Source organism: Symphalangus syndactylus, chromosome 12 (assembly GCF_028878055.3).
Source record: "Symphalangus syndactylus isolate Jambi chromosome 12, NHGRI_mSymSyn1-v2.1_pri, whole genome shotgun sequence".
Lineage (NCBI taxonomy): Eukaryota > Metazoa > Chordata > Mammalia > Primates > Hylobatidae > Symphalangus > Symphalangus syndactylus.
In genome coordinates, this window is record NC_072441.2 from 142,449,078 (window position 1) to 142,476,589 (window position 27,512).

General features: G+C 44.6%; 1 protein-coding gene and 1 long non-coding RNA gene across 9 annotated transcripts in view; both read right to left on the reverse strand.

The window, feature by feature from the left end:
- The window catches only part of ZMYM1 (zinc finger MYM-type containing 1), a 40,382-nt gene extending 32,068 nt beyond the window's left edge, over positions 1 to 8,314 (reverse strand). For 2 of the 8 annotated variants that reach the window (XM_055254694.2, XM_063627885.1), the window contains exon 1: positions 8,232 to 8,305. The gene's annotated coding sequence lies outside the window, so the exon portion shown is untranslated. Of the gene's footprint in view, positions 1 to 8,231 lie in introns of all 8 variants that reach the window. The other 6 variants (XM_063627880.1, XM_063627884.1, XM_055254691.2 and 3 more) reach the window with 4 other exon arrangements.
- Positions 8,315 to 9,249: 935 nt separating this feature from the next.
- LOC134734597 (uncharacterized) overlaps positions 9,250 to 27,512 on the reverse strand; it is a 45,377-nt gene continuing 27,114 nt past the window's right edge. The window contains exons 2-3 of the long non-coding RNA XR_010117732.1: positions 15,467 to 15,562; positions 9,250 to 9,292 (exon numbers count right to left, since the gene is read on the reverse strand). This is a non-coding gene — a long non-coding RNA (uncharacterized lncRNA). The remainder of the gene's footprint in view (positions 9,293 to 15,466; positions 15,563 to 27,512) is intronic.

The following is a 27,512-nucleotide window of genomic DNA, read 5'->3' on the forward strand; positions in this document are numbered from 1 at the left end:
CCCAGCATTTTGGGAGGCTGAGGTGGGTGGATCACAGAGTCAGGAGTTCAAGATCAGCCTGGCCAAGATGGTGAAACCCCGTTTCTACTAAAAATACAAAAAAAATTAGCCGAATGTGGTGGTGAGCACCTGTAATCCTCTGCTGAGGCAGAGAATTGCTTAAACCCAGGAGGCGGAGGATGTGGTGAGCCAAGATCGGGCCACTGCACTCAAGCCTGGGTGACAGTGCGAAACTGCATCTCAAAAGAAGAAAAAATAATTTTGTAACTGAAAAAAAATTGCATGAGATTTCAATGAAATACGAGGCAGTTACAATAATGAAAGGAAACTGCATGACGATGAATAAGATTCACAGACATATAATCTCAAAACTAATTTATATAGAGACTTTTTTTTACTGCTACAGATTAAGTTATAATCTTGATTGGAGACAGAGTTGAACAAATTTAGCAACAGTCATTTTCTGCTTTTTATAAATAGCCCAGACTGTAGTCCCAGCTACTCAGGAGGCTGAGGTGGGAGGATCACCTGAACCTGGGAGGCAGAGGTTGCAGTGAGATACGATTGCACCGCCGCACTCCAGCCTGTGTGACAGAGTAAGATTCCATCTCAGAATAAATAAATAAAATAAACTAATAACCCAATATTGAAAATTTTGGGAAAAAACCTTAAAATTCTGTATACATTGAAAATTTTGGGAAAAAACCTTAAAATTCTGTATGAATATAAATATGACTTGAAGAAATGATTTTAAAAAGCCACATTATGAATGACAGTGATTTATATAATGAAATTCAAATGTTCTATATTTTCTGTGATAAAAATTTACCATGAGTAACCCAAATATAATGTTTAAACATAATACATAAAATTGAATTCTGTCATCATTGATAATTTGCTTACTTCCAGTCCTGAAAACCACAGCTTTACATGTATTTTTCTATTTGGTCATTACAAAGGTGTATTTGTCACAGCAGGAGGATGGAACTCATTTTATTCCACAATGTGTTAGCTTAATTTATAACTTTTAAATATTTAGACACAGAGTATGTGGGCTTCCATTCATACTCTTAGCAAGGACCCCACAAATGCTAGGGGCCAGTGTGAACCTAGCACTCCAACCATAAGTACATTTAAAAATTAGGCTGGGAATGAGGGGTACAGAATACTGATTTAACAAAAATAATTCCCTATTAGAGCTAGGTGGCTGGCATGTGCCACACCAAAGGCAGGAAAGGGCAGGCCCAGGAGAGCCCTAGGAATGACTGTTCAAGGAAGGAGGCTATATTGTCCCTGAAGCTGGAATGTAGTCAAGGAGGTGGTTTCAGGGTCAGCAAAGGACAGCTGCAGCCAAAGGGCGATCTACAACAACCACAGGAGAAAACACTACCCTCCTCTTTGGGCCAGAGGGAAAGGGAGACAGATGTCAAGGCAAAGAATCAGCTGCACCTTAACCTCCTCACTTTACTTGTCCTCATACTGCTTTCCTTCCTGCAAAAGTCATTTCTGCCTAATCAAATCCTATGCAGTTTGTAAACCAACTGAGCTCCAGATTTTAACAGACTAGCAAGAATTAAAAATAATATGGGGGCCAGGCGCAGTGGCTCACGCCTGTAATCCCAGCACTTTAGGAGGCCGAGGCAGGTGGATCACGAGGTGAGGAGATCGAGACCATCCTGGCTAACATGGTGAAACCCTGTCTCTATTAAAAATACAAAAAATTAGCCAGGTGTGGTGGTGGGCGCCTGTAGTCCCAGCTACTCGGGAGGCTGAGGCAGGAGAAAGGCGTGAACCCGGGAGGTGGAGCTTGCAGTGAGCTGAGACGGTGCCACTGCACTCCAGCCTGGGCGACAGAGCGAGACTCTGTCTTAAAAAAAAAAAAAAAAAAAATGGGGCCGGGCATGGTGGTTCACACCTGTAATGTAATCCCAGAACTTTGGGAGGCCAAGGCGGGTAAATCACCTGAGGTCAGGAGTTTGAGACCAGCCTGGCCAATATGGTGAAACCCTGTCTCTACTAAAAATACAAAAAAAATTAGCCAGGGCCAGGCACAGTGGCTCACACCTGTAATCCCAGCACTTTGGGAGGCCAAGGTGGGAGGATCACTTGAGGTCAGGAGTTCAAGACCAGCCTGGCCAACATGGTGAAACCCCATATTTACTATAAATACAAAAATTAGCAGGGCATGGTAGCACATGCCTGTATTCTCAGCTACTAGGGAGGCTGAGGCAGGAGAACTGCTTGAATCCAGGAGGCGGAGGTTGCAGTGAGCTGAGATCACGTCACTGCACGCCAGCCTGGGCGACAGAGCTAGACTCTGTCTCCAAAAGAAACCAAAACAAAACAAAACAAAAACAGATAAATCCAGGCATAACAGAGTAGCCTTTAGCATACTAAATCCTTTCACTGGAATTAATTACAAAATTTAACAGACTTTACTGGTAAGGGGCTTTCCATGACAAAATAGTGGAAACCCAAGCAGAAAACAGCAGGAGACAGAAGTACTGGATTCTAAAGTAGCTGGAACTCAAGAGGCACAATATGGGAGAGGAGGGAACCAGAGAAAAATAATATGCATACAAATCTCCCCTCCTCCAAGTCACTGGCGGACTCCTAAACTGCACATTTACAGAGTGAGACTTCAAAAACTTAACAGAACACAGCAGTTCAATGTCAAAGAGCTAATAAGATTATAGCAGCTATGCTGAGTTGAGAGTTGAAATTTAAGACCAGCAAGATAGAGGGGTTTTGGTAAAGACCTGGATTTCCGGTTGAGACTCAAGGAGGGCCTTGCCCTAGGAGTAATGGCCATGCCCCAGGAGGAAAAGAGACCACTTCCAAGAAGAAAGGACAAACTGAAATAGACCAGCCTTAACAAGGCCTATAATCAACCCTCAACAGGATCAATGTCATCTGCTACTACTATCCACGTGCCTAAGGGCAACCTTAGTCTGCTTTGAAGGAAGTACATCCGGATGCTAATAATGTTCATCCAAAATTTCCGGAATCCAGTAATAATTTATGGACTAAGAGGAATTTTTAAAATCCCAAAACTGACTGGAAAAAAAATGGTAATAGAAACAAACCCATAGGTGACTCAGATATTGTTCTTGTCAGGCAAGGACTTGGTTATGTTTGAGAAAACAGAGGAAAGATGGAGAAGTTCTGTAGTGACCTGGAATCCATCCAAAAAAAAAAAAAAAAAAAGAGTTAAATGGAAAATCTAGAATTGGAAAACACAGTGAGGAAATTAAGAATTCAATAGATGAATATCAAATTAGTGAAGAAGACAAGCTAGAAGGTAGACTGATGCACAGAGATAAAAGGATGGAACATTGAAATAATGTGCCATGTGGGATCTCTTATTCAGTTCTAGAATAAGAGAAAACAGACAATGCAAAAGAAGCAGTATTTGAAAGAAAATACCAGGCACGGTGGCTCACGCCTGTAATCCCAGAACTTTGGGAGGCCAAGGCAGGAGTTTGAGCCGAGGATTTCGAGACCAGCATAGGTGACATAGTGAGACCCTCATCTCTACAAAGAAATTAGAAAAATTAGCTGGGCATGGTGGTGGATGCCTGTAGCACAGGCTACATGGGAGGCTGAGGCTGGAGGATCACCTGAGCCCAGGAAAGAGTTCCAGGTTACAGTGAGCTATGATTGCACCACTGCACACCAGCCTGGGTGAAAGACTGAGAGTCTCGAAAAAAAAAAAAAAATAACAAAAAATACCCACAATTTTTTGGGACAATTTCCCAAAACTGAAGAAAAACATCAAACCACATGAATTCAAGCTCTGTGAATCACAAATAAGATATAAAGAAAAACGTTGAGTAGGCATGTCATAGTTACACTGGTGAAAACCAAAAAGAGAATCTTAAAAGCAGTAAGGTTGGGTGTGGTGATTCACACTTGTAATTTGAACATGTCGGGACGTAGAGGACAGAGGACTGCTTAGCCCAGGAGTTCGATGCCACCCCCTGGCAGCATAGTGAGACCCCCATCTCTAAAAACAATTAAAAGATTAGCTGGGTATGATGGTGTGCATCTGGAGTCCCAGCTACTCGGGAGGCCGAGGTGGTAAGACTGCTTAAGCCGGGAGGGTGAGGCTACAGTGAGCTGTGATCAAGCCACTGCACACCAGCCTGGGGGACAGAGTGAGACCCTGTCTCAAAAAAAAAAAAAAAAAAAAGAAAAGAAACAATGAAACCCTAGAAGCCAATGTAGTATCTTTAAAGTGCTGGGGAAAAAATCTACCTAAAATTTTATATTCAGTAAAAATATCCTTCAAGATTAAGAGCAAAATAAAGACATTTTCAGATAAATGAAAACACTGTAGAAATGCTACAGGAAATTCTTTTTTTTTGGAGATAGAGTTTTACTCTTGTTGCCCAGGCTGGAGTGCAATGGCACAATATTGGGTCACTGCAATCTCCACCTCCCGGGTTCAAGCAATTCTCCTGCCTCAGCCTCCTGAGAGTAGCTAGGATTACAGGCATGCGCTACCACTCCTGGCTAATTTTTTGTATCATTAGTAGAGACGGGGTTTCACCATGTTGGCCAGGCTGGTCTGGAACTCCTGACCCCAGGTGATCCACCCGCCTCGGCCTTCCAAAGTGCTGGGATTATGGGGGCGAGCCACCATGCCCGGCCACTGAAGGAAATTCTTTAAGCTAAAGTAAAATAGTAGATGGGAATTTAGCATAAAAGTTGGAAAGGAGGCCAGGCGTGGTGGCTCATGCCTGTAATCCCAACACTTTGGGAGGCTGAGGCAGGCGGATCACTTGAGGTCAGGAGTTCGTGACCAGCCTGGCCAACGTGGTGAAACCCCATCTCTACTAAAAATACAAAAATTAGCTGGGTATGGTGGTGCACACACCTGTAATCCCAGCTACTCGGGAGGCTGAGGCAGGAGAACTGCATGAACCCAGGAGGTGGAGGTTGCAGAGAGCCCAGATCGTGCCACTGTACTCCAGCCTGGGTGACAGCGCAAGACTCCATTTCAAAAAAAAAAAAAAAAAGTTGGAAAGGAAGAAAACTGTTTTTATTTGTAGACATGACTGCATATAGAAAACTCTAAGGAACCTCCCCCAACTCACCCCCCACAAAAGAAACTATTAGAATAAGTGAATTCAGCAGAATCATAGGATAATACAAGATCCGCATTTTAGAATTTTTCTTATCGCTTATCTTCAACATTGTAGTAGAAGTTCTAGTCAGATCAATAAAGCAAGAAAAAATAAAAGACAAACTTTGAAAAGGCAGTAAAATTGTTATTATTCATGGATGACACGATTCTATACAAAGAAAATTCAAAAGAATCTCCAAATTATTAAGCTTAGCAAGACATTCGAAAATAAATTTTGGCCAGGTGCAGTGGCTCACGCCTGTCATCCTAGCAATTTGGGAGGCAGAGGCGGGTGGATTACCTGAGGTCAGGAGTTCAAGACCAGCCTAACATGGTGAAACCCGTATCTACTAAAAATAAAAAAGAATTAGCTGGGCGTGGTGGTGGGCGCCTGTAATACCAGCTACTCAGGAGGCTGAAACAGGAGAATCACTTGAACCTGGGTGTCAGAGGCTGCAGTGAGCTGAGATTGTGCCACTGCATTCCAGCTTGGGTGACACAGTGCGACCCCGTCTCAAACAAAAAAAAAATCAATTTTATTTCTTTATACTAGAACAGAAAAATATAAAAATAACCATTTTCTGCAGCAACATAAATATCAAATATAGGAATAAATCTAATGAATGCTATTAAAGAACTCTACAGTGAAAACAAAACATTGCTGAGAGAAATTAAGGAAGATCTAAATAAATGCTCATTGATGGAGTCAATATTAAGTTAATTTTTCTCCTAATTAAGCTGTAGATGAAAATCCCAGCAGGGGTTTTTGTGGAATTTGCAAGGTAATTCTAATGTATATAGAATGTGCATAGAGCCTAGAATAACCAAGACAATCTCAAAAAAAAAAAAAAAGTTGGAAGGGCTTATTTTTTTTTTTATTATTATTATTTTTTTTTGAGACAGAGACTCACTCTATCACCCAGGCTGAAGTGCAGTGGCGTGATCTTAGCTCACTGCCACCTCTGCCGTCTGGGTTCAAGCGATTCTTCTGCCTCAGCCTCCCGAGTAGCTGGGATTACAGGCGCCTGCTACAGCGCCTGGCTAATTTTTGTATTTTTAGTAGAGACGGGGTTTCACCATCTTGGTCAGGCTGGTCTTGAACTCCTGACCTCGTGATCCACCCGCCTCGGCCTCCCAAAGTGCTGGGATTACAGGTGTGAGCCACCACGCCCGGCTTGGAAGGGCTTATAAAGCTACAGTAAATTAAGATAGTATGGTATGGACACAAGCAAAAACAAAACAGTCTGGAAGCAGATATACTCCTATCCCTTATTTCTTTGCATTATACCACTTCTTTATACGTTACACTTTGCTAAGATTTATTTTATTCGGCCGGGCACGGTGGCTCCTGTCTGCAATCCCAGCACTTTGAGAGGGTGGATCACCTGAGGTCGGAGTTCTAGACCAGCCTGGCCAACATGGTGAAACCCTTCTCTACTAAACAAAAATTAGCCAGGTGTGCTGTAATCCCAGCTACTTGGGAGGCCGAGGCAGGAGAATCACTTGAACTCGGGAGGTGGAGGTTGCAGTGAGCTGAGATCGTGCTACTGCACTCCAGTCTGGGCGACAAGAGTGAGATGCTGTCTCAAAAAAAAAAAAAAATTTTTATTCAACTGAGTTCTGCAAGGTCTTTTACTAGCCTGATGGGGTGGCTGGAGGCAGAAGGCTACATGCTTTTCAAACCAAACTAAAATGTCCATGGTTAATTCTGCAGGCAATGAGGAGCCTTCATTTCCGAAGTGCCTTGGTACGGGGTTACACTGATGAGTAGGATGTCCCAGCCAGTAAGTATATACAAGGTACTGAGAAGAAATGAAAAAAGAAGATGGTCAGTCTTCTGGGAGGTGAAATTTGAGCTGGGTTTTAAAGTGTCTACCAACCAATGATGGCGGATATTCCTGGTATAGAGACAGCATGTACAAAACCACAAATAGCCGGGCACAGTGGCTCAAGCCTGTAATCCCAGCACTTTGAGAGGCTGAAGCGGGTGGATTGCTTCAATTCAAGAGTTCGAGACCAGCCTAGGCAACATGGAGATAACCTGTCTCTACAAAAAATATAAAAATTAGCTGGGCATAGTGGGAAGCACCTGTTGTTCCAGCTACTCTGGAGCCTGAGGTGGGAGGATCGCTTAAGCTCGTAAGGATGAGACTGCTTGTGAGCCGTGATCGTGTCACTGCACTCAGCCTGGGCCAAAGAGCGAGACCCTGTCTCAAAAAAAAAAAAAAAAAAAAAGAAGCACAAATATATGGGAACTAGAAGGAGTGGGACTATCGTTGCAGATAAAGTACAAGTGCAAGAGTGCTAGTAGAAGGAACTAGAAAGCTGAAAAAGTAGACATGGGTCATGTCAGGAAGGTCCCTGATACCAAATACCTTAAAATTAATCTTGTAAATCAGCAGGGTTCAAACTGTGTTTTTTGGGTTCAGCAAACTTTTTTTTTTTTTGAGACGGGGTCTCGCTCTGGAGTGCAGTGGCACGATCTCGACTAAATGCAACCTCTGCCTCCCGGTTCAAGCGATTCTTCTGCCTCAGCCTCCTAAATAGCTGGGATTACAGGCGCCTGCCACCAAACCCAGCTAATTCTTGTACTTTTAGTAGAGACGAGGTTTTGCCATGTTGGCCAGGCTGGTCTCGAACTTCTGACCTCAAGTGATCCGCCCGCCTGGGCCTCCCAAAGTGTCGGGATTACAGGCGTGAGGCACCGCGCCCGGCCAGGAGTCAAACTTTTGAAAAATCACTGCTCGATGAAGGAGAACTACAGGTGTGATGGGGCCTCCGAAACGGAGGCTGCAGAGGGAGACCGAAGTCTGAAGGCCCAGTTACGACACAGGAGCAGGAGGCGGCGAGAATCGCTGGAAGCGGGGAGCAGTAACCCCCTGAATCTATGAGGACAAGGTTAAAGGAGGCGACAAACACAATCCAGGTCAGGGCCTGGCCCGGAGTTCCCGACCCCCATCTGGCGGAATCCGCACTCAAAGCTCCGTCTCTAAAACCCCGACCCGGCGCGTCATCCTCCCTCCGACCGACAGCAGAAACCCTGCCCCTTTCGAGTAAGGCGCAGGAGTAAAGACAGAAACCAGAGCCGCATGAGGAGGCTTACTAATTTCTCTCAGAGACGCCCGCCGCCCAAAGATCTCAAACAATCTTCGAAGCGAAACGGCCCCGCCGGCCCCGCCCCTCTCCCGTCGTGCTCTGCGGCTGAGCATGCGCAGGGCCGCTGGCCCAGGGTGGTCTCAACTCCTTGAGTTGGGAAGGGCGACTTTGGGATAGAAAAGGTGGGAGAAGGGGGAGGGGAAGAGTCCTTACGGCCCGCATAGGATTTTACCCTTGAAGTCGTCGCTGGCTGGCAGCCAAAGTACGACCCTTGACTCAGAGCTCAGGCAGGGCAGTTAGATTTCCTGGATTTGAGAGATGACTTTACTACTTTGTTTTTTTTTTTTTTTTTTGAGATGGAGTCTTGCTTTTTCACCCAGGCTGGAGTGCAGTAGCGCGATCTCGGCTCACTGCAAGCTCCGCCTCCTGGGTTCACGCCATTCTCCTGCCTCAGCCTCTCCCAGTAGCTGGGACTACAGGCGCCCGCCACCACGCCCGGCTAATTTTTTGTGTTTTTAGTAGAGACGGGGTTTCACCGTGGTCTCGATCTCCTGACCTCGTGATCCTCCCGCCTCGGCCTCCCAAAGTGCTGGGATTACAAGCGTGAGCCACCGCGCCCGGCCGACTTTACTACTTAATAGCTGTGTGCTAGTAAGCGATTTGACAACTTCTATAAATCTCAATTTCTTCGTCCTTGAAATGGGGATAATTGTAGTGGCTGCATCGTAGGTTTCTTTTTTTTTTTTTTTTTTTTGAGACGGAGTCTCGCTCTGTCGCCCAGGCTGGAGTGCAGTGGCGCGATCTCCGCTCACTGCAAGCTCCGCCTCCCGGGTTCACGCCATTCTCCTGCCTCAGCCTCTCCCAGTAGCTGGGACTACAGGCGTCCGCCACCACGCCCGGCTAATTTTTTTTGTATTTTTAGTAGAGACAGGGTTTCACCATGGTCTCGATCTCCTGACCTCGTGATCCACCCGCCTCGGCCTCCCAAAGTGCTGGGATTACAAGCGTGAGCCACCGCGCCCGGCCTGCATCGTAGGTTTCTAAAGATTAGGCAGGCTTCTGCAGAAGCTGGACTCAAAAAAAAAAAAAAAAAAGATAAGACAGGCAATGTTAGTAAAGTGCCAGTTGCAGAGTAAATTCCTAGTAAAAGGAAATTATCCTCAGAGGTAGGGAGGGAGTTCAGACTTCTTCCATTAGTACATTAAAATTAAAATGACCCCGGGCTGGGCGTGGTGGGTCACACCTATAATTCCAGCACTTTGGAAGGCCGAGGCGGGTGGACTGCTTGAGTTCAGGAGTTCAAGACCATCCTGACCAACATGGTGAAACCCCGTCTGTATTAAAAATACAGAAATTAGCCGGGCATGGAGGCGGGCGCCTGTAATCCCAGCTACTTGGGAGTCTGAGGCAGTAGTAATCGCTTGAAGCCAGGAGGCAGAGGTTGCAGTGAGCTGAGATTGTACCACTGCACTTCAGCCTGAGCGACAGAGAGAGACTGTGTCTCAGAAAGAAAAAAAAAAAAAATTAAAATAACCCCAAACTGCATGTCAAAAATAATTTTAAGTGTTTTTTAACAATACTTTCAACACCTAAAAAAGTATAGGACGAACTAACTGTGCTATTCCTAAGGGCATAAGAGGATTCTAAAATATATATATAAGGTTGAAGGATGAACTTATTATAATCATATTTGACAATTACTTTTTTTTTTTGTAGTGCTCTATTTATTTTCCCAAAATAAAATTTATAGCTTAACCCACATGCATATTTTAAAAATAAACATTTTTTTGTAACATCAATTGTAACATCAAGAAGAAATAAAAAGATAGTCATTTGCAATAAAATACTATACATTTTAATGTGTAAAAGTCTAGGCTAACTCTAAGATATAATGAACTATTCAGTTGCTTTTATATAGAGAGTGGCCATGAATGTAACTGCTACTAATGCAAATTTTTTTTTTTTTTTGAGATAGAGTCTGGCTCTGTCACCCAGGCTGGAGTGCAGTGACACAATCTCGGCTCACTGCAACCTCCACCTCCCGGGTTCAAGCAATTCTTCTGCCTCAGCCTCCCGAGTAGCTGGGACTACAGGCGCCCACCACCACGCCCAGCTAATTTTTTGTATTTTATTAGAGACGGGGTTTCACTGTGTTGTCCAGGCTGTTCTCAAACTCCTGAACTCAGACGATCCGCCCGCCTCGGTCTCTCAAAGTGCTAGGATTACAGGCATGAGCCACCGCGCCGGGCCTACAAATGCATTGATTTAGACGTCTTATATTTGACAATTACTTTTAAAGGAGATATTCTTTTTTTTTTTTTTTTTTTTTTTTTTTGAGACGGAGTCTCGCTCTTTCACCCAGGCTGGAGTACAGTGGCGCGATCTCGGCTCACTGCAGGCTCCGCCCCCCGGGGTTCACGCCATTCTCCTGCGTCAGCCTCTCGCGTAGCTGGGACTACAGGCGCCCGCGACCACGCCCGGCTAATTTTTTGTATTTTTAGTGGAGACGGGGTTTCACCGTGTTAGCCAGGATGGTCTCGATCTCCTGACCTCGTGATCCGCCCGCCTCGGCCTCCCAAAGTGCTGGGATTACAGGCGTGAGCCACCGCGCCCGGCCTTAAAGGAGATATTCTCAAAAATCTAAATTTGAGGACCTTGTGAAGGTGAGGTCCGGACCAAAAGGGCCTCCTGATCCTTGCTGCTATGGTCCTTAAATATCCTTTGGAATTAGCCTCAATTCTAATATAAACCCTTTGGTAATTTGAAATATTATATGAGTAACTGAAGTTAATTTCTCCAACATTTATTATTACCTTCTAATATTCATAATAATCTATTTAGACTGTTAGGATTAGAAAGGACCTTACTGAATGATCTCTCCTTTAATGCTCCCTTCCTACCAAAGGAAAAGCTGAGGGCAAGAGGATAAAGGTAATTTGCCCCAAGTTACACAGCAACTCAGTGACTGGGATTAGATTGGAACCCAGAAATGAGTCCTGGTTCAGTGGGCATCCAAAGGCAAGTGATGTCATTGTAACTGCCCTGTGGGTTCACCTTGCCGGCTACCTAAACAGAGTCCATTTATCAAGACAGGGAATTGCAATAGAGAAAGAGTAATTCACGCAGAGCCAGCTGTGCGGGAGACTGAAATTTTATTATTATTTAAATCAGTCTCCTGGAGCATTTGGGAATCAGAGTTTTTAAGGACAACTGGTGGGTGGGGGGAAGCCAGTGAGCCAGGAGTGCTGATTGGTTAGGTAGGAGATGAAATAATGGGAAGTTGAAGCTGTCTGTCCTCTTGCACTGAGTTAGTTCCCTGGTGGGGGCCACAATCAGATGAGCCTGTTTAGCGATCTGGGTAGTACCAGCTGATCCATCAAATGCAGGGTCTGCAAAATATCTCAAGCACTGATCTTAGGAGCTGTTTAGGGAGGGTCAGAATCTTGGCCTCCAGCTGCATGACTCCTAAACCATAATTTCTAATCTTGTGGCTAATTTGTTAATCTTATAAAGGCAGTCTAGTCCTCAGGCAAGGAGGAGGTTTGTTTTGGGAAGGGGCTGTTATTGTCTTTGTTTTAAACTATAAACTGAATTCCTCCCAAAGTTAGTTCAGCCTATGCCCAGGAAGGAACAAGGACAGTTTAAAGGTTAGAACCAAGATGGAGTCCATTAGGTTAGATCTCTTTCACGGTCTCAGTCACAATCTGGCAAAGGTGATTTCATCAGCATTACTAACTTCCTTGGGAGTTGAGTTGAAAAAATGGTAGGATTCATGATATCATAAAAAATTGTAAGGATGTGTGATAATTTTGAGATGTGATATTCCAACCACCCCCAGTGATAGATCTGAAAATTTGGCCCAATATTTCAAGCAGTAGATGTAGGTCACAAGTTGCATGCGTCTTTCTTGCCCTGAAGTCTCAATAGTTTATACTGGCTGAAAGATTAAGTCTTAAGGACTAAGAGGAGAGCTCTGGGAGATAGGAAGCTTGATTCATTCTTTTTCTTTTCTTTTTCTTTCTTTCTTTTTTTTTTTTTTTTGAGACAGAGTTTTGCTCTTGTCAACCCTGGCTGGAGTGCAATGGCGTGATCTTGGTGGCTCACTGCAACCTCTGCCTCCTAGGTTCAAGCGATTCTCCTGCTGCAGCCTCTCAAGTAGCTGGGACTACTGGCGTGCCCCACCGTGCCCAGCTAATTTTATATTTTTAGTAGAGATGGGGTTTCACCATGTTGGCCAGTCTGGTCTTGAACTCCTGACCTCAAGTGATCTGTCCACCTCAGCCTCCCCGTGTGCTGTGATTACAGGCGTGAGTCAACGTGCCTGGCTGATTCATTTGTTTTACTTTTTTTTTTCGAGATGGAGTTTCGCTCTTGTTGCCAGGCTGGAGTGCAATGGCGCAATCTTGGCTCACTGCAAACTTCACCTCCTTGGTTCAAGCGATTATCCTGCCTCAGCCTCCTGAGTAGTTGGGATTACAGGCATGCGCCACCATGCCCGACTAATTTTGTATTTTTAGTAGAGATGGGGTTTCTCCATGTTGATCAGGCTGGCCTCAAACTCCTGACCTCAGGTGATCCGCTCACCTCAGCCTCCCAAAGTACTGGGATTACAGGTGTGAGCCACCACATCCGGCCAGAAATCGAACCTTTTTTTACTGGGGGCACATGGGTAAAATCAATTTGCCAGTCCTGTCCTGGAAGGTGTCCCCTGACTTGATGGGTTGGGAAAGAAGGGGGTCTAGTGTTGCAGTGGGGTGAAGCTTTCTGGCAAATAGAGCGTTGATGGGGAATGGCTTTTAACTGTTCTTTTATATCTGCGGTTATGTGTATATGGGAACTTAAGAAATGTAGAGGGCAATGGCTAGTGTGGAAGAGGTTGTGAATGTCCCGTGAAAGAGTTGCTTTTTCAGGGTCAGGTAGGACTAATTTATTTTGTATGAACCAGTATGGGGGTTTGAATTGTGCCCCTGTCATGATTAGTTGTTGTATTTGGTGTTCTGGATAAAAGGAGGAGATATGTTGTATGAGGGGAAATAGGTATTGGGGAATTGGGTGATTGGTTGAGCACAATAGTCAGCCTCATAGTTCCCTAAGGAAATGTAGCTTTGGCCGGGCGCAGTGGCTCACGCTTGTAATCCCAGCACTTTGGGAGGCCGAGGCGGACGGATCACGAGGTCAGGAGATCGAGACCACGGTGAAACCCCGTCTCTACTAAAAATACAAAAAAAAAAAAAAAATTAGCCGGGCGTGGTGGCGGGCGCCTGTAGTCCCAGCTACTCGGAGAGGCTGAGGCAGGAGAATGGCGTGAACACGGGAGGCGGAGCTTGCAGTGAGCCGAGATTGCGCCACTGCACTCCAGCCTGGGCGACAGAGTGAGACTCCGTCTCAAAAAAAAAAAAAAAAAAAAAAAAAAAAAAAAAAAAAAAAGAAATGTAGCTTTTATCTGATTGATGTCTTTGCAATGGATAACTGCAACCTTTCCTGGAAGTAAAGCTGCCTTTAGTAGATGATGGATTGGTTTTCCATTAATGATAGTTGTTCCCTTAGCCGTGAGATAGCCCTGCTCGCTCCACATTTGGGCATTGGAGTGGATGATGTTATAGGCATATTTAGAATTGGTGTGTATATTAACTTGTGTGGTTTTTGCTAGGGTTAATGCTCTTATTAGGGCAACTAATTTCTGCGTTTTGGTAGGATGTGCTCAAAGGCAAGGGGGCAGCCTCTACAACTCTTCTAGGTGGGAGAGAGTGGGTGTCATCATGATATCCCTCAGTAATGGCATAGCCTCTTGGAGGGGAGGGTTTTTTGATGGCTGCCATCTATAAACCAATCCAGGGCTTCCTTTATGTGAGTGGAAGTAAGGCAGGAGAATCACTTGAACCCAGCAGGCAGAGGTTGCAATGAGCTGAGGTTGTGCCATTGCACTCCAGCCTGGGCAATAAGAGTGAAACTCTGACTCAAAAAAAACAAGAAACAACAAAAAACAAGACCCAACATATTGCTGCCTATAAGAGACTCACCTCACCATTAAAGACAAACATAAGCAAAGTGAAAGGATGGAAAAAGATTTTCTATGCAAACAGAAACCAAAAGTAAGCAGGAGTAGCCACACTTATATCAGATAAAATAGAACTTAAGTCAAAAAGTGTAAAAAGAGACAAGGTCATTATGTATGACAAGGGGGTCAATTTAACAAGAGGATATAACAATTATAAATATATATGTGCTACCATCCTGGCTAACACAGTGAAACCCCATCTCTACTAAAAATACAAAAAATTAGCTGGGCACGGTGGCGGATGCCCGTAGTCCCAGCTACTCAGGAGGTTGAGGCAGGAGAATGGCATGAACCCGGAGCTTGCAGTGAGCCGAGATCACGCCTCTGCACTCCAGCCTGGGCAACAGAGCGAGACGCTGTCTCAAAAAAATTAAAAAAAACAAAAATAAATAAATAGATATGTGCCCAACACCAGAGCACCCAAATATATAAAACAAATATTACTAGAGCTGTAGAGATAGACTGCATACAATAATAGTAGGGGACTTCAACACCCCACCCTCAAAAATGGATAGATCATTTAGCTAGAAAATCAACAAAGAGGGCCAGGCGCGGTGGCTCATGTCTGTAATCCCAGCACTTTGGGAGGCCGAGGCAGGAGGATCACAAGGTCAGGAGTTCAAGACCAGCCTGGCCAATATGGTGAAACCCCACCTCTACTAAAAATACAAAAATTAGCCGGGCATGGTGGCGCATGCCTGTAATCCCAGCTACTTGGGAGGCTGAGGCAGGAGAATCGCTTGAACCCAGGAGGTGGAGGTTGCAGTGAGCCAAGACCACACCACTGCACTCCAGCCTGGTGACAGAGTGAGACTCTGTCTCAAAAAAAAAAAAATCAACAAAGAAACATCAGACTTTAGCTACACCATGGACCAAATGACTTAACAGATATTTACAGAACATTCCATCCAACAGCTGCAGAATACACATTCTTCTCAACTGAACATTATCCATGATAGACCATATATTAGGCCACAAAACAAATCTCAGCAAATTTAAGAAGATAGAGATCATAGCAAGTATCTTTTTGGACCACATGGTATAAAACCAACAATAAGAAAAACTTCAGAAATCTTACACATATGTGGAAAGTAAACAAGATGATCCTGAATGACCAATTGGTCAATGAAGAAATTAAAGTGGAAACTAAAAAATTCCTTGAGGGCAGCCATGGTGGTTCATACCTGTAATTCCAGCAGTTTGAGAGGCTGAGGTAGGTGGATCACTTGAGGTCAGGAGTTTGAGACCAGGCTGGCCAATATGGTGAAAGCTCATCTCTACTAAAAATACAGAAAAAGATTAGCCGGGCATGATAGCGCACACTTGTAATCCCAGCTGAGGCAGGAGAATCGCTTGAACCTGGGAGGCGGAAGTTGCAGTGAGCCAAGATTGCACCACTGCACTCCAGGCTGGGGGACAGAGCGACAAACAACATGGAAACACATCATCACAAAATCATAGGGACACAGGAAAAGCAGTTTTAAGAGGGAAGTTCCTACCAAAAAATGGATCAAAAAAGAAGAATGATTTTCCTTCTTTCCTTCCTTCCTCCCTTCCTTCCTTCCTTTCTTCTTTCTTCCTTTCCTTTCCTTTTTTCTTTTCTTTATTTCTTTTCTTTCTTCTTTCCTTTCCTTTCCCTTTTTTTCTTTTTCTTTTTTTTTTTTTTTTGAGACGGAGTCTTGCTCTGTCGCCCAGGCTGGAGTGCAGTGGCGCAATCTCGGCTCACTGCAAACTCTGCCTCCCGGGTTCACGCCATTCTCCTGCCTCAGCCTCTCCGAGTAGCTGGGACTACAGGCGCCCGCCACCACGCCCGGCTAATTTTTTGTATTTTTAGTAGAGACGGGGTTTCACCGTGGTCTCGATCTCCTGACCTCGTGATCCGCCCACCTCGGCCTCCCAAAGTGCTGGGATTACAAGCGTGAGCCACCGCGCCCGGCCAACCTTTCCTTTTTTTTCTTTCCTTTCTTTCTTGTTTCACTCTATCACCTAGGCTGGAGTGAAGTGGTGTGATCATAGCTCACTGCAGCCTGGAACTCCTTTGCTCGAGCAATCTGCTTGCCTCAGCCTCCTGAGTAGCTGGGACTACAGGCCTGTGTTACCATACCTGGCTAAAAAAGAAGAAATGTTTCTCTTCTTCTCTTTTCTTTCTTTTCTTCTCTTCTCTTTTCCTTCCTTCCTTCCTTCCTTCCTTCCTTCCTTCCTTCCTTCCTTCCTTCCTTCCTCCTTTCCTTTCCTTTCCTTCTTTCTTTCTTTCCTTTTTTTTTTTTTTTTTGACAGAGATTCTGTCAAAAATTTTTTTTTTTGACAGGACACAGAAGATTCTCTTCTCTGTCCCTGTGTCTCTGTTACTGACCAGACTTATCTTGCTGGCTTATTTTTTTCCCCTGTTAGGGAAGCGGGAGCCTAGGGGAGTCAGAGTAATGCCATTTTAAGTTCAGCTCCATCTTGAAACTAACAAGGCACATTCCTTGCTGGTCACTACCCACAGTCATAAGATATTTGCAATTGAGGAAACAGCCTAAAGCTACCTACAAGGACACACTCCTACAACAATGGAAAGTCCAGATGTCCCTATATTCATTACAGTATATGTTTTCAAGATAATTATAGTTATGCTTTGATGTATTCACATACACTAAAATGTCAAGGATAGTTTTATTTAAATCAATAGAATAATAAACTTTGTCATGCTGTCAGCCCACCCACATGTAGGCACAGCTTCCTTTAGTCTTCACATAGATAAGACCCCTGTATAAGAAAAACTTAAAGACGATGCTTTCTTCTGCTTGCTTTCTGAGAACACTTTACTCTGTAATGGAGTAGCTTTCAATAAACTCTCTTTTCACTGCACTCTGCAACTTACCTTCAATTCCCTCCTGTTGGAGATCCAAGACCCTCCTCTCGGGGTCTAGATCAGATTCCTTTTTCCATAACACCTTCACATCAGTTTTCTCCCAGAAGTCCCTCAACAAACAGATTTCTTGGCCGTCCTACCAGTTAGTTAGGCCTTGGGGACATGTCTAGATCCTAGCCATGGGGACATGGTTAATCTGGTTTCTCTTCATTGTGAAAAATGCTTGTCATTGGAACTGATGTGAGGTTTCCTTGATATTTGGTTATAAAAATCTAGTCAATTACATAGTATTTTATAATGTACTATGTATTGTTAGAAACAAATGCTTGGTGCTGCAAAGAAGAATCAGCACTCCGGCAAAAAGCCTCCTCAGCAAAGCAATTTACTTCTGCAGAAGGGTGCCACTAGTGCTGGGCGTGGTTGCAAGGGCACACTGAGCGGGGTGGGGCAGGGGTTTTTATCCCTAACGCAGCAGCTCCTGTAGCTGTGTCCTTTCCTCGCTGGCTGAAGTTGGACGGCACAATCTAAGCTGACCTGATTGGCTACTGTTTAAAATTGAATAGGGCTAACTAGGCGGGAATGGAGAGGCTGTCTGTTACAGTTTTAGGGTGCAGTAAAGGTGGGAAGGATAGTTTCAGTGGGAACCAAGGAAGTAGATGTGAGTTATAGATTAGGACTGCCGGGAAAGCTGTTTACTGTAACTAGGGACAAGGAGGCACAAAGAACGAGGAAGTTAGGCTTGGAAAATCGAGACCAAAGAACAAGGAAGGTGAACAAGCTGACTCGTTGAAGAGGAACCCATAAAAGGTACATAGAAAAGGTTATTTCTTTCTTTTCCTAACCATCCCAGGCTGGGTTAACTCCTCTTCCCTCTGTGCTTCCAGAGCATCCCTTCTATAATATTCACCACACCATAGACTAATCATCTGTTTGGCTGTCTTCTCAGAAATTATACGTGCCACAGTATCCCAAATTCTTTCAATCAACCCCTCATTCCAGTTCCCTTAAGTGGTAAGACTCATCACTTCCCCTTCTTCCTAAGGAGTGGTAAAAGCAAAATGATCTACTTGGTGCCTTGTGACTCAGTATTTTTGATGGACTTTTTTTTTTTTTTTTTTTTTTTGAGACGGAGTCTCGCTCTGTCACCCAGGCTGGAGTGCAGTGGCGCAATCTCGGCTCACTGCAAGCTCCGCCTCCCGGGTTCACGCCATTCTCCTGCCTCAGCCTCTCCGAGTAGCTGGGACTACAGGCGCCTGCCACCACGCCCGGCTAATTTTTTTGTATTTTTAGTAGAGACGGGGTTTCACCGTGGTCTCGATCTCCTGACCTCGTGATCCGCCCGCCTCGGCCTCCCAAAGTGCTGGGATTACAAGCGTGAGCCACCGCGCCCGGCAATGGACTTTTTTTTTTTTTCATGTCCAAGGGGCTTTTGTGCATGGACAGGAATACTAACAGCTATTTTATCGTTTAATGCCCAATTTAGTAAAGTTATATTTCTAATACACAAAACATTGAAATCCTTTTTTTCTTGGCCATTAAACATGTAATAAATTTAATTTAATTATCTTAAACAATTTAAACTGCAGTTACAAAATTATTAGGTCTGATACATTTGAATACTTCAAATGCCTTAAACATTAGTAAAGCATGCACAAACGCAAAGATTACAAAATGACTATACATATTTAAGTCAATGCCATAGGTTAAATAGGCCTGCATTATTTTTGCATTTTTTATACCTATATTTACTTTGATATCATCTTAAAGTTTCAGTAATATTATTTTGGTTATTTTCTGGGATTTTTGGAAATCTTACCAAATCTAATAGAAAAATAAATACAATATTATACCACTTGAGATTACAGAACCTGTGGTAACAACTAATTCTTTCTTGGTGGGCTATAAGACATAGTTTTGCTGTTCAAGGTAATTTAGACAGGGCTGGGTGCAGTGGCTCACCCCTGTAATCCAAGGCAGGAAGATCTGTTGGGGTCAGGAGTTTGAGAACAGCCTGGGGAACATAGTAAGACCCCTGTCTCTCTAACAACTACAACAACAACAAAATAGCTTAGCTGGGCATAGTGGCATTCACCTGTTCTCCTAGCTAGCTGGGAGGCAGAGGTGGGAGGAACGCTTGAGCCCTGGAGTTACAGTGAGCTATGATGGTGCCACTGCCCTTCAGCCTGGATGACAGAGGGAGACCCTATCTCTTAAAAAAAAGATAATTTAAAAAAATATATATTTTTGAGACAGAGTCTTGCTCTGTTGCCGAGGCTGGAGTGCAGTGGCATGATCTTGGCTCACTGCAGCCTCCGCCTCCCAGGTTCAAGCAATTCTCCTGCCTCAGTCTCCCGAGTAGCTGGGACCACAGGCGTGTGCCACCACACCCGGCTAATTTTTGTATTTTTATTATTTATTTACTTATTATTATTGTTTTTTGAGACGGAGTCTTGCTCTGTCGCCCAGGCTGGAGTGCAGTGGCGCGATCTCACTCACTGCAAGCTCCGCCTCCCAGGTTCACGCCATTCGCCTGTCTCTGCCTCCTGAGTAGCTGGGACTACAGGCGCCCGCCACCATGCCTGGCTAATGTTTTCTGTATTTTTAGTAGAGACGGGGTTTCACTGTGTTAGCCAGGATGGTCTCATCTCCCGACCACGTGATCCACCCGCCTTGGCCTCCCAAAGTGCCGGGATTACAGGCGTGAGCCACCGTGCCCGGCCTTTGTATTTTCAGTAGAGACAAGGTTTCACCATTTTGGCCAGGCTGATCTCGAACTCCTGGCCTCAAGTGATCCACCTGCCTCAGCCTCCCAAAGTGCTGGGATTACAAGCATGAGCCACTGTGCTTGGCCTAAAAAGATAATTTAAAAAATTAAAGGTAATTTTTTTTTTTTTGAGACAGAGTCTCACTGCCATCACCCAGGCTGCAGTGCAGTGGCACAATTATGGCTCACTACAGGCTCGACCTCCCAGACTCAAGTGATCCTCCCACCTCAGCCTCCTGAGTAGCTGGGACTACAGGTGTGCAGTACCATGCCCAGCAAATTTTTTGTATTTTTTGTAGAGACAGAGTTTCACCATGTTGCCCAGGCTGGTCTCAAATTCCTAGGCTCCCAAAGTATTGGGATTACAGGCTTGAGTCAAAAAAATAAGAATAATTTACGTGGTTAATTTACAACTCTTTTTCATAATAAATTTTTATTATATTACAGAACTTGTAAGTCCCTATCTTTCTTAGGATTTAAATTTTTTTTTTTCTTTTAGAGATGGGGTCTTGCTTTGTTGCCCAAGCTGCAGTGCAGTGGCTATTCGTAGGCATGATCATAGTGCACTACACCCTGGAACTCCTGGGCTCAAGTGATCCTCCCACCTCAGCCTCCCAAGTAGCTGGGACTACAGGAACGTGCCACTGTGCCTGGCACATAGTTTTTAATTTCAAAAACTCAGTATCTATCCCAGATATTATGTAAGCTCTTAGATTTCCATCACCAGCAGTTTTTAATGAATTATCCTACCATTACATAACATTGACCAACTTAAAAGTTATAGATGTCTTATAATTTTATTATAACGAGTAGGGCCATTAAACTGTTTTATCTCTTGAGAGATAAAGAATTGATTCACCCATCTCATCCTTAGAATTGTCTGTCAAACTCTAGTTTTGCTTGTTTATTATTAATCTGGTGAGTGCTGACCAGCTTATACATTCCCCTTCTACCTGGTCATGATGATTTTATGAAACCATCAGTGCTGACAGGGCCTTCCTATGATTAGTACTTTTGAAAGGATAGTTTGGCTTATTACGTATTTTTTTTCATTTTTGCCTGCTTGCTCAGCCAAATACATAATATATACAGAAGTATAAGTAAATTATGTTTATATATATTTAAATCAATGTACCCTTTAACAAAGGAAAAATACTGAAAAAATAGGTGTACTTGTGCACATGCAAATAACTTATTATTAAACGTATCATATTGTATTCAGCCTTCTATTGTATTAAAACTAGTTTATTTCCTTTTCTCTTTTGAGTATTAGTATGAATGCGTAGTCTTTGTAGATTTGACTTACTTCAATTAACTCTAATTATGATGTTTTAAAATATAATTGTTATAACTTGCCAGTGGGTGCATCTTTAAGCTTTGTCCTTTTAGCTCTGTCCCTGACACCCTTGAAGCATCCTTTCTTTCTGCATACAACAGAATGTTCCAAAGCCATACTGCTTTATTTCCTGCCCCATGGAATCAGCTACTCTGTAAAGAGTTCCAGATTCTTTTGGTGGATAAAACTACTAAAGACCAAATTTAGGTTTTAGGGGTGTGCGTGAGTAAATGTTGGGCAAAAATGTTAGACCTGCCATTGGGTCTGTTTTAGTAGTGACAAACCTGGAAGAAAAAATCGTAAGGTTCTGACCTTGCAGTCCTGTTTCCATTAACGTTTGGTTACTGAATCACACTTTTCTTATAGTATGTGATTTTATTGGCCATTAATGCTTTCCCATACATTGACAAATATCATCCTTTTCTTTTAATTATTTGCTCTTCTGAAAGTGTAGGAGACCCTCAGGACTCAGGGAGGGCCGTTGCCCCTCAATAGAACTCTCTGGACACCTATATTTTTAAAAATTCTTGCATCTGAATAATAAACTACTACAGTTGAAAAAACCCTCAGAAACTTTCTCTTTTTTTGTTGAGACACAGTTTCACTCTGTCGCCCAGGCTGGAGTGCAGAGACGCCATCTGGGCTCACTGCAACCTCTGCCTCCTGGGTTCAAGTGAGTCTCGTGACTCAGCCTCCCAAGTAACGGGGACTACAGGTGCACGCCACCATGCCCAACTAATTTTTGTATTTTTAGTAGAGACAGGGTTTCATCATGTTGGCCAGGCTGGTCTTGAACTCCTGACCTCAGTGATCTGCATGCCTTGGCCTCCCAAAGTGTTGGGATTACAGACGTGAGCCACTGTACTGGGCCAGAAACTTTCTTTTCTTTTCTTATTTTTTATTTTATTTTATTTTATTTTTTTTTTTTGAGACGGAGTCTCGCTCTGTCACCCAGGCTGGAGTGCAGTGGCACAATCTCGGCTCACTGCAAGCTCTGCCTCCCGGGTTCACGCCATTCTCCTGCCTCAGCCTCTCCGAGTAGCTGGGACTACAGGCGCCCGCCACCACGCCCGGCTAATTTTTTGTATTTTTAGTAGAGACGGGGTTTCACCGTGGTCTCGATCTCCTGACCTCGTGATCCGCCCGCCTCGGCCTCCCAAAGTGCTGGGATTACAAGCGTGAGCCACCGCGCCTGGCTTCTTTTCTTTTTTCTTTTTTTTTTGGGACGAAATCTCACTCTGTCGCCCAGGCTGGAGTGCAATGGTGCGATCTTGGCTCACTGCAACCTCCACCTCCCGGGTTCAAGCAATTCTCCTGCCTCAGCCTCCTGAGTAGCTGGGATTACAGATGTGCACAAGCACACCTGGCTGATTTTTATATTTTTAGTAGAGACGGGTTTTCACCATGTTGGTCAGGCTGGTCTCGAACTCCTGACCTCGTGATCCACCCGCCTCGGCCTCCCAAAGTGCTGGGATTATAGGCGTGAGCCACCGTGCCTGGCTGAAACTTTCTTTTTTTAAATCCATGCAGATTACAGAGGTACTAGATATCTGTCATTTTGGGCTATCTAGCATCCATCTCTCCACCTATCTGTAAACACCTTCATCTCCCTTTTAGGGAAATTCTCCATTATGAGTGAGGGCAATTCTTCTGCTTTCCCTCTTAGTGCCACCTCTCACAGTGGAAGTAAAGAGGGACAGATCCTTCCTATATTTCTTTCCTGATACAACTAGTAGGTTAGCATGTGACCTAAACTTGTCCAATCAGGTGATCCTTCTCAGAACTTTGAACCTCGTTCACGTAATATTGTGATAGAGACCGTCAAATGTTCAGCAAACCCTATTTTCTTATCTTTTTGGGCATACAGATGGACTACATTTCTTTCTTTTTTTTCTTAGCTGTGGCCTTATGTCTTGAGTTCTAGACAATAGAATTTAAATAGAAGCTAGGTTCACTGGCTTGTGCCTGTAATCCCAGTTACTCAGGAGGCTGTGGTGGAAGGACTGCTTGAGGCCAGGAGTTCTAGACCAGCCTGGGCAACATGGTGAGACCCCATCTCTAAAAAAACATTTAAAAATTAGCCATTGGTTTGTGCTCGTGGTCCCAGATACTCGGGAGGCTAAAGTGGGAGAATTGCTTGAACCCGGGAGTCTGAGGCTGTGGTGAGCCAGGATCATGCCACTGCACTCTAGCCTGGGTGACAGAGCAAGACCCTGTCTCTTAAAACAAAACAAAAGAAAACACAACAAAACTTAGCTGAATGTGGTGGCACGTTCCTGTAGTCCCAGCTACTCTAGAGGCTGAGGCTGAAGAACCACTGGAGCCCAGGAATCTGAGGCTGCAGTGAGCTATGATGGCACCACTGCACTCCAACCTGGGTGATAAAATGAGGCCCTGTCTCTTAAAAAAAAAAAAAAAAAAAAAAGGCCTGACCTATTAAAACCGCCCACATTTGATCTTTGCCCTCTCTTTTCCTCTCCAAGAGAAGATGGAAGGAGTCTGGGTCCCTGAGTCACTGCCTGGAGGAGAGCTGCCAAGAAAGCTGCTAGACCAGAAGCACCCATGCTAGACTGTTGTGTGAGACAGAAATAAACTTCCGTTGTGTAAAACTGCTGTGATTTGGAAGGTTATTTTAGCATTTATTCTTACCCAGATTAAAAGACAGGATGTTTGGCATAAGGTTTATTTTAGCATTAGCAGTAATGCGGATCAAGCTGTTCTTACTGACAGATCTTGGGAGGTCCCTGGTTCTGTCTATTGTCTAAACCTTTTATCTTAGCTTCTCATCGTTCTGCAAGCCATCAGTATCCTTATTACACATTGCCCCTTTTTGGCTTAAAGTAACTGGACCCGGTTTCAGTTGCTACAACCAATAATTTAGATGTATTTATTAGATAAGAATTTAAGGCCTTAAATGGCAAGTGATTTGCCCAAGGGCACAACTGGTTAAGTGGCAGATTTAGGATTACAAACCTGTGCCTGGTATCTCCTGCTTCAGTGTACTTTCTACTGTACTACTGGGAGTTCAAAGGGAGCCCAATAATTTTTTTTTTTTTTTTTTTTTATTTGAGACGGAGTCTCGCTCTGTCGCCCAGGCTGGAGTGCAGTGGCGCAATCTCGGCTCACTGCAAGCTCCGCCTCCCAGGTTCACGCCATTCTCCTGCCTCAGCCTCTCTGAGTAGCTGGGACTACAGGCGCCCGCCACCGCGCCCGGCTAATTTTTTGTATTTTTTAGTAGAGACGGGGTTTCACCGTGGTCTCGATCTCCTGACCTCGTGATCCGCCCGCCTCGGCCTCCCAAAGTTCTGGGATTACAAGCGTGAGCCACCGCGCTCAGCCGGGGAGCCCAATAATTAACACTCCTCTTCCCCACTCACTTCTAAACCAATTGAGAAATAAGAGACAATAGAAATGGCAAATAAAAGATAGTATCACCTTCATTACTGGAAAAAGCTAGTTTGGAGGGTAGAACCTCCTCACATGACAGGTCTGCTCCTGTGAGATTTAAGGCAGAAAAGAGCAAAGAATAACTGGTGTTCTCTGTCAACAACTTGGTTCTAAGTAGGAAGAAAAGAAGAAGAGGCTGGACTGCACACAATGAGTTTCTCCTTTCAAAGTTTCCATTTAGAGAAGTCACTACCTCAACTGGGTAAGAATGAGAGGGTGGACAGGAGTCAGGACTAGAATGCGAATAATTACCCTTTACATTAAAAAAAATGGGAAATAAGGCTGGGCGCAGTGGCTCACGCCTGTAATCTCAGCACTTTGGGAGGCCGAGACGGGCAGATCACGAGGTCAAGAGTTCGAGGCCAGCCTGGCCAACATGGTGAAACCCCATCTCTACTAAAAATGCAAAAAAATTAGCCAGGAATGGTGACGTGTGCTTGTAGTCCCAGCTACTCGGGAGGCTAAGGCAGGAGGATCACTTGAACCTGGGAGGTGGAGGTTGCAGTGAGCTGAGATTGTGCCACTGCACTCCAGCCTGGGTGACAGAGTGAGACTCCATCTCAAAAAATAAATAAATAAATAAAAATAAAAGGGAAATAAGATGTCTATATTTCTTTTTTTTTTTTTTTGAGACGGAGTCTCACTCTGTCACCCAGGCTGGAGTGCAATGTCTCAATCCTGGCTCACTGCAACCTCTGCCTCCCAGGTTCACGCCATTCTCCTGCCTCAGCCTCCCAAGTGGCTGGGACTACAGGCGCCCACCACCACGCCTGGCTAATTTTTTGTATTTTTACTAGAGACAGAGTTTTACCGTGTTAGCCAGGATAGTCTCGATCTCCTGACCTCGTGAGCCACCCACCTTGACCTCCCAAAGTGCTGGGATTACAGGCATGAGCCACCGCGCCTGGCCAAGATGTCCATATTTCTATCTATCTATGTATCTATCTATCTGTATCTATCTCTCTTGATTGACAGATAATGTTTTGGCTGCTAGAAATACTTTATTTCTGATGATACATTGTTGGGTTAAACATTGAAACAAAGTCCCCTAATATTCTCCCCATCACATTTAAACGTTATTAACAGTTTAGGAGTACGTGTCCTTCTTTATGAACATGCCGAAGTTGAGTTATGGTGAGGATTAAAAGATTAATCTGTGTGAAGCACCCAGCGCGGTGCCTCGTACAGGAGAAACTCACTTGCTTCCTTTCTTCCTTTCTAGTGTCCCAGAGCCTTCTGTAGTCTAAGAATCCATGACCAGTGTTAGACTAGGCTGATGTGACCATAGAATCCAAGGTGTGCCCTGGCTTTTGGGGGTGCTGACAGACTTAGGCCTGGCAGGACTGCCAGAGAACAGTAGTTAGGGGCTCAAGGCCGTGGCAGGTGTCCATTGTTCAGGAGCTGTTCAGCCTAACCAGGCCCATGGCCTTTCCTACCCTCTGTTCCAGGTGGGCCCAGAGCTTGGGACTGCCTCCTAGGTTAGCACACTGTCCCGTAAGCTATCTGTGTGAGCTAGAACAGGAGTTTCAAGCTCCAGGGCCAGTCTCCTCCTTCTGGGCCTCTCTCATAGGACAGTCAGGCATAGGGCTGGGCCCTATGAGGTCCCACAAAGGCTGGCTGGTTGGCTGACTGCTGGGTTCACGTGGTGCCACCTCAGCTCTGCCTGAAACTCTGCCTGATCTTGCTCCAGCCTCAGGCATGTCCAAGCTCCTGCCCTCCTTTGTAGATTTCTGGACTTAGCAGGAGAAAAGAGATGTGGGAGCTGAGGACACAGCAGGAGAGGAGGGGCAAAGGAGGCAGCACAGACTGAGAGCTACCTCTGCCTGCCTTTGCCCTCTGACTTAGTTCAGAGGTCTTCCTTCCTCCAGGAATTTCTCCTGAAAGCCACCTCTCTTTCCCCTAGGCCAAGTTAATCAATCCCTCCTCTATTCTTGTTAATAATTTTTTTCTGGCTGGGCACGGTTGCTCACACCTGTAATCCCAGCACTTTGGGAGGCCGAGGCGGGTGGATCACCAGAGGTTGGGAGTTCGAGACCAGCCTGACCAACATGGAGAAACCCCGTCTCTACTAAAAATAGAAGATTAGCCAGGCATGGTTGTACATGCCTGTAATCCCAGCTACTCGGGAGGCTGAGGCGGGAGAACTGGGGAGACACAGGTCGCAGTGAGCCGAGATCGTGCTATTGCATTCCAGCCTGGGCAACAAGAGGGCAACTCTGTCTCAAAAAAAATAAATAAAAATAATAATAACAAATAGTTTTTCCCCCATGTTTGTCTCTCTACTAGGGTGTAAACTTTAAAGGCCAACATTTATTTCATCCATCTATATGTATCTAGTGCTCAGCACTGGCTCTGGCTCAATGATACTCAAGGACTTGAGACTCAGTGATCTAGAAAAGGAAAGGTGGCACCCGACAGCTGAATTGTATAAGTAAGGGTAAGGGTAAGAGAGAGAAAGGAAATACCTTTTTGTGGCTGGACCAGGTTTTGTAATCAGAACCTCTCTGACAGCCAAGTTGTTCACTGTGGAAGGAGCTGCAAGGAAGAAGTCAACTTCCTGTCTTGAAAATGGCAAAGAGAGGCTGGAGACTCCTATAAGAATGCTGCTGTGGGGATTCAAGTACGACACAAACCTGAGATCATGTAACCACCAAGGTGCATTGCAACTCTGAAATCTAAGAGTTTGGAAGAATACAAGACTAGTCCCAGAGATGCAAAGACTCAGAAGATTACATATCTGTCTTGTCGAGGTTAAGGTTGCCGGGAGGACACTCAGGATAATGTCACAGGCTAATCAGCTTCTACTCCTTCTATCCCTTGCATGCAAAT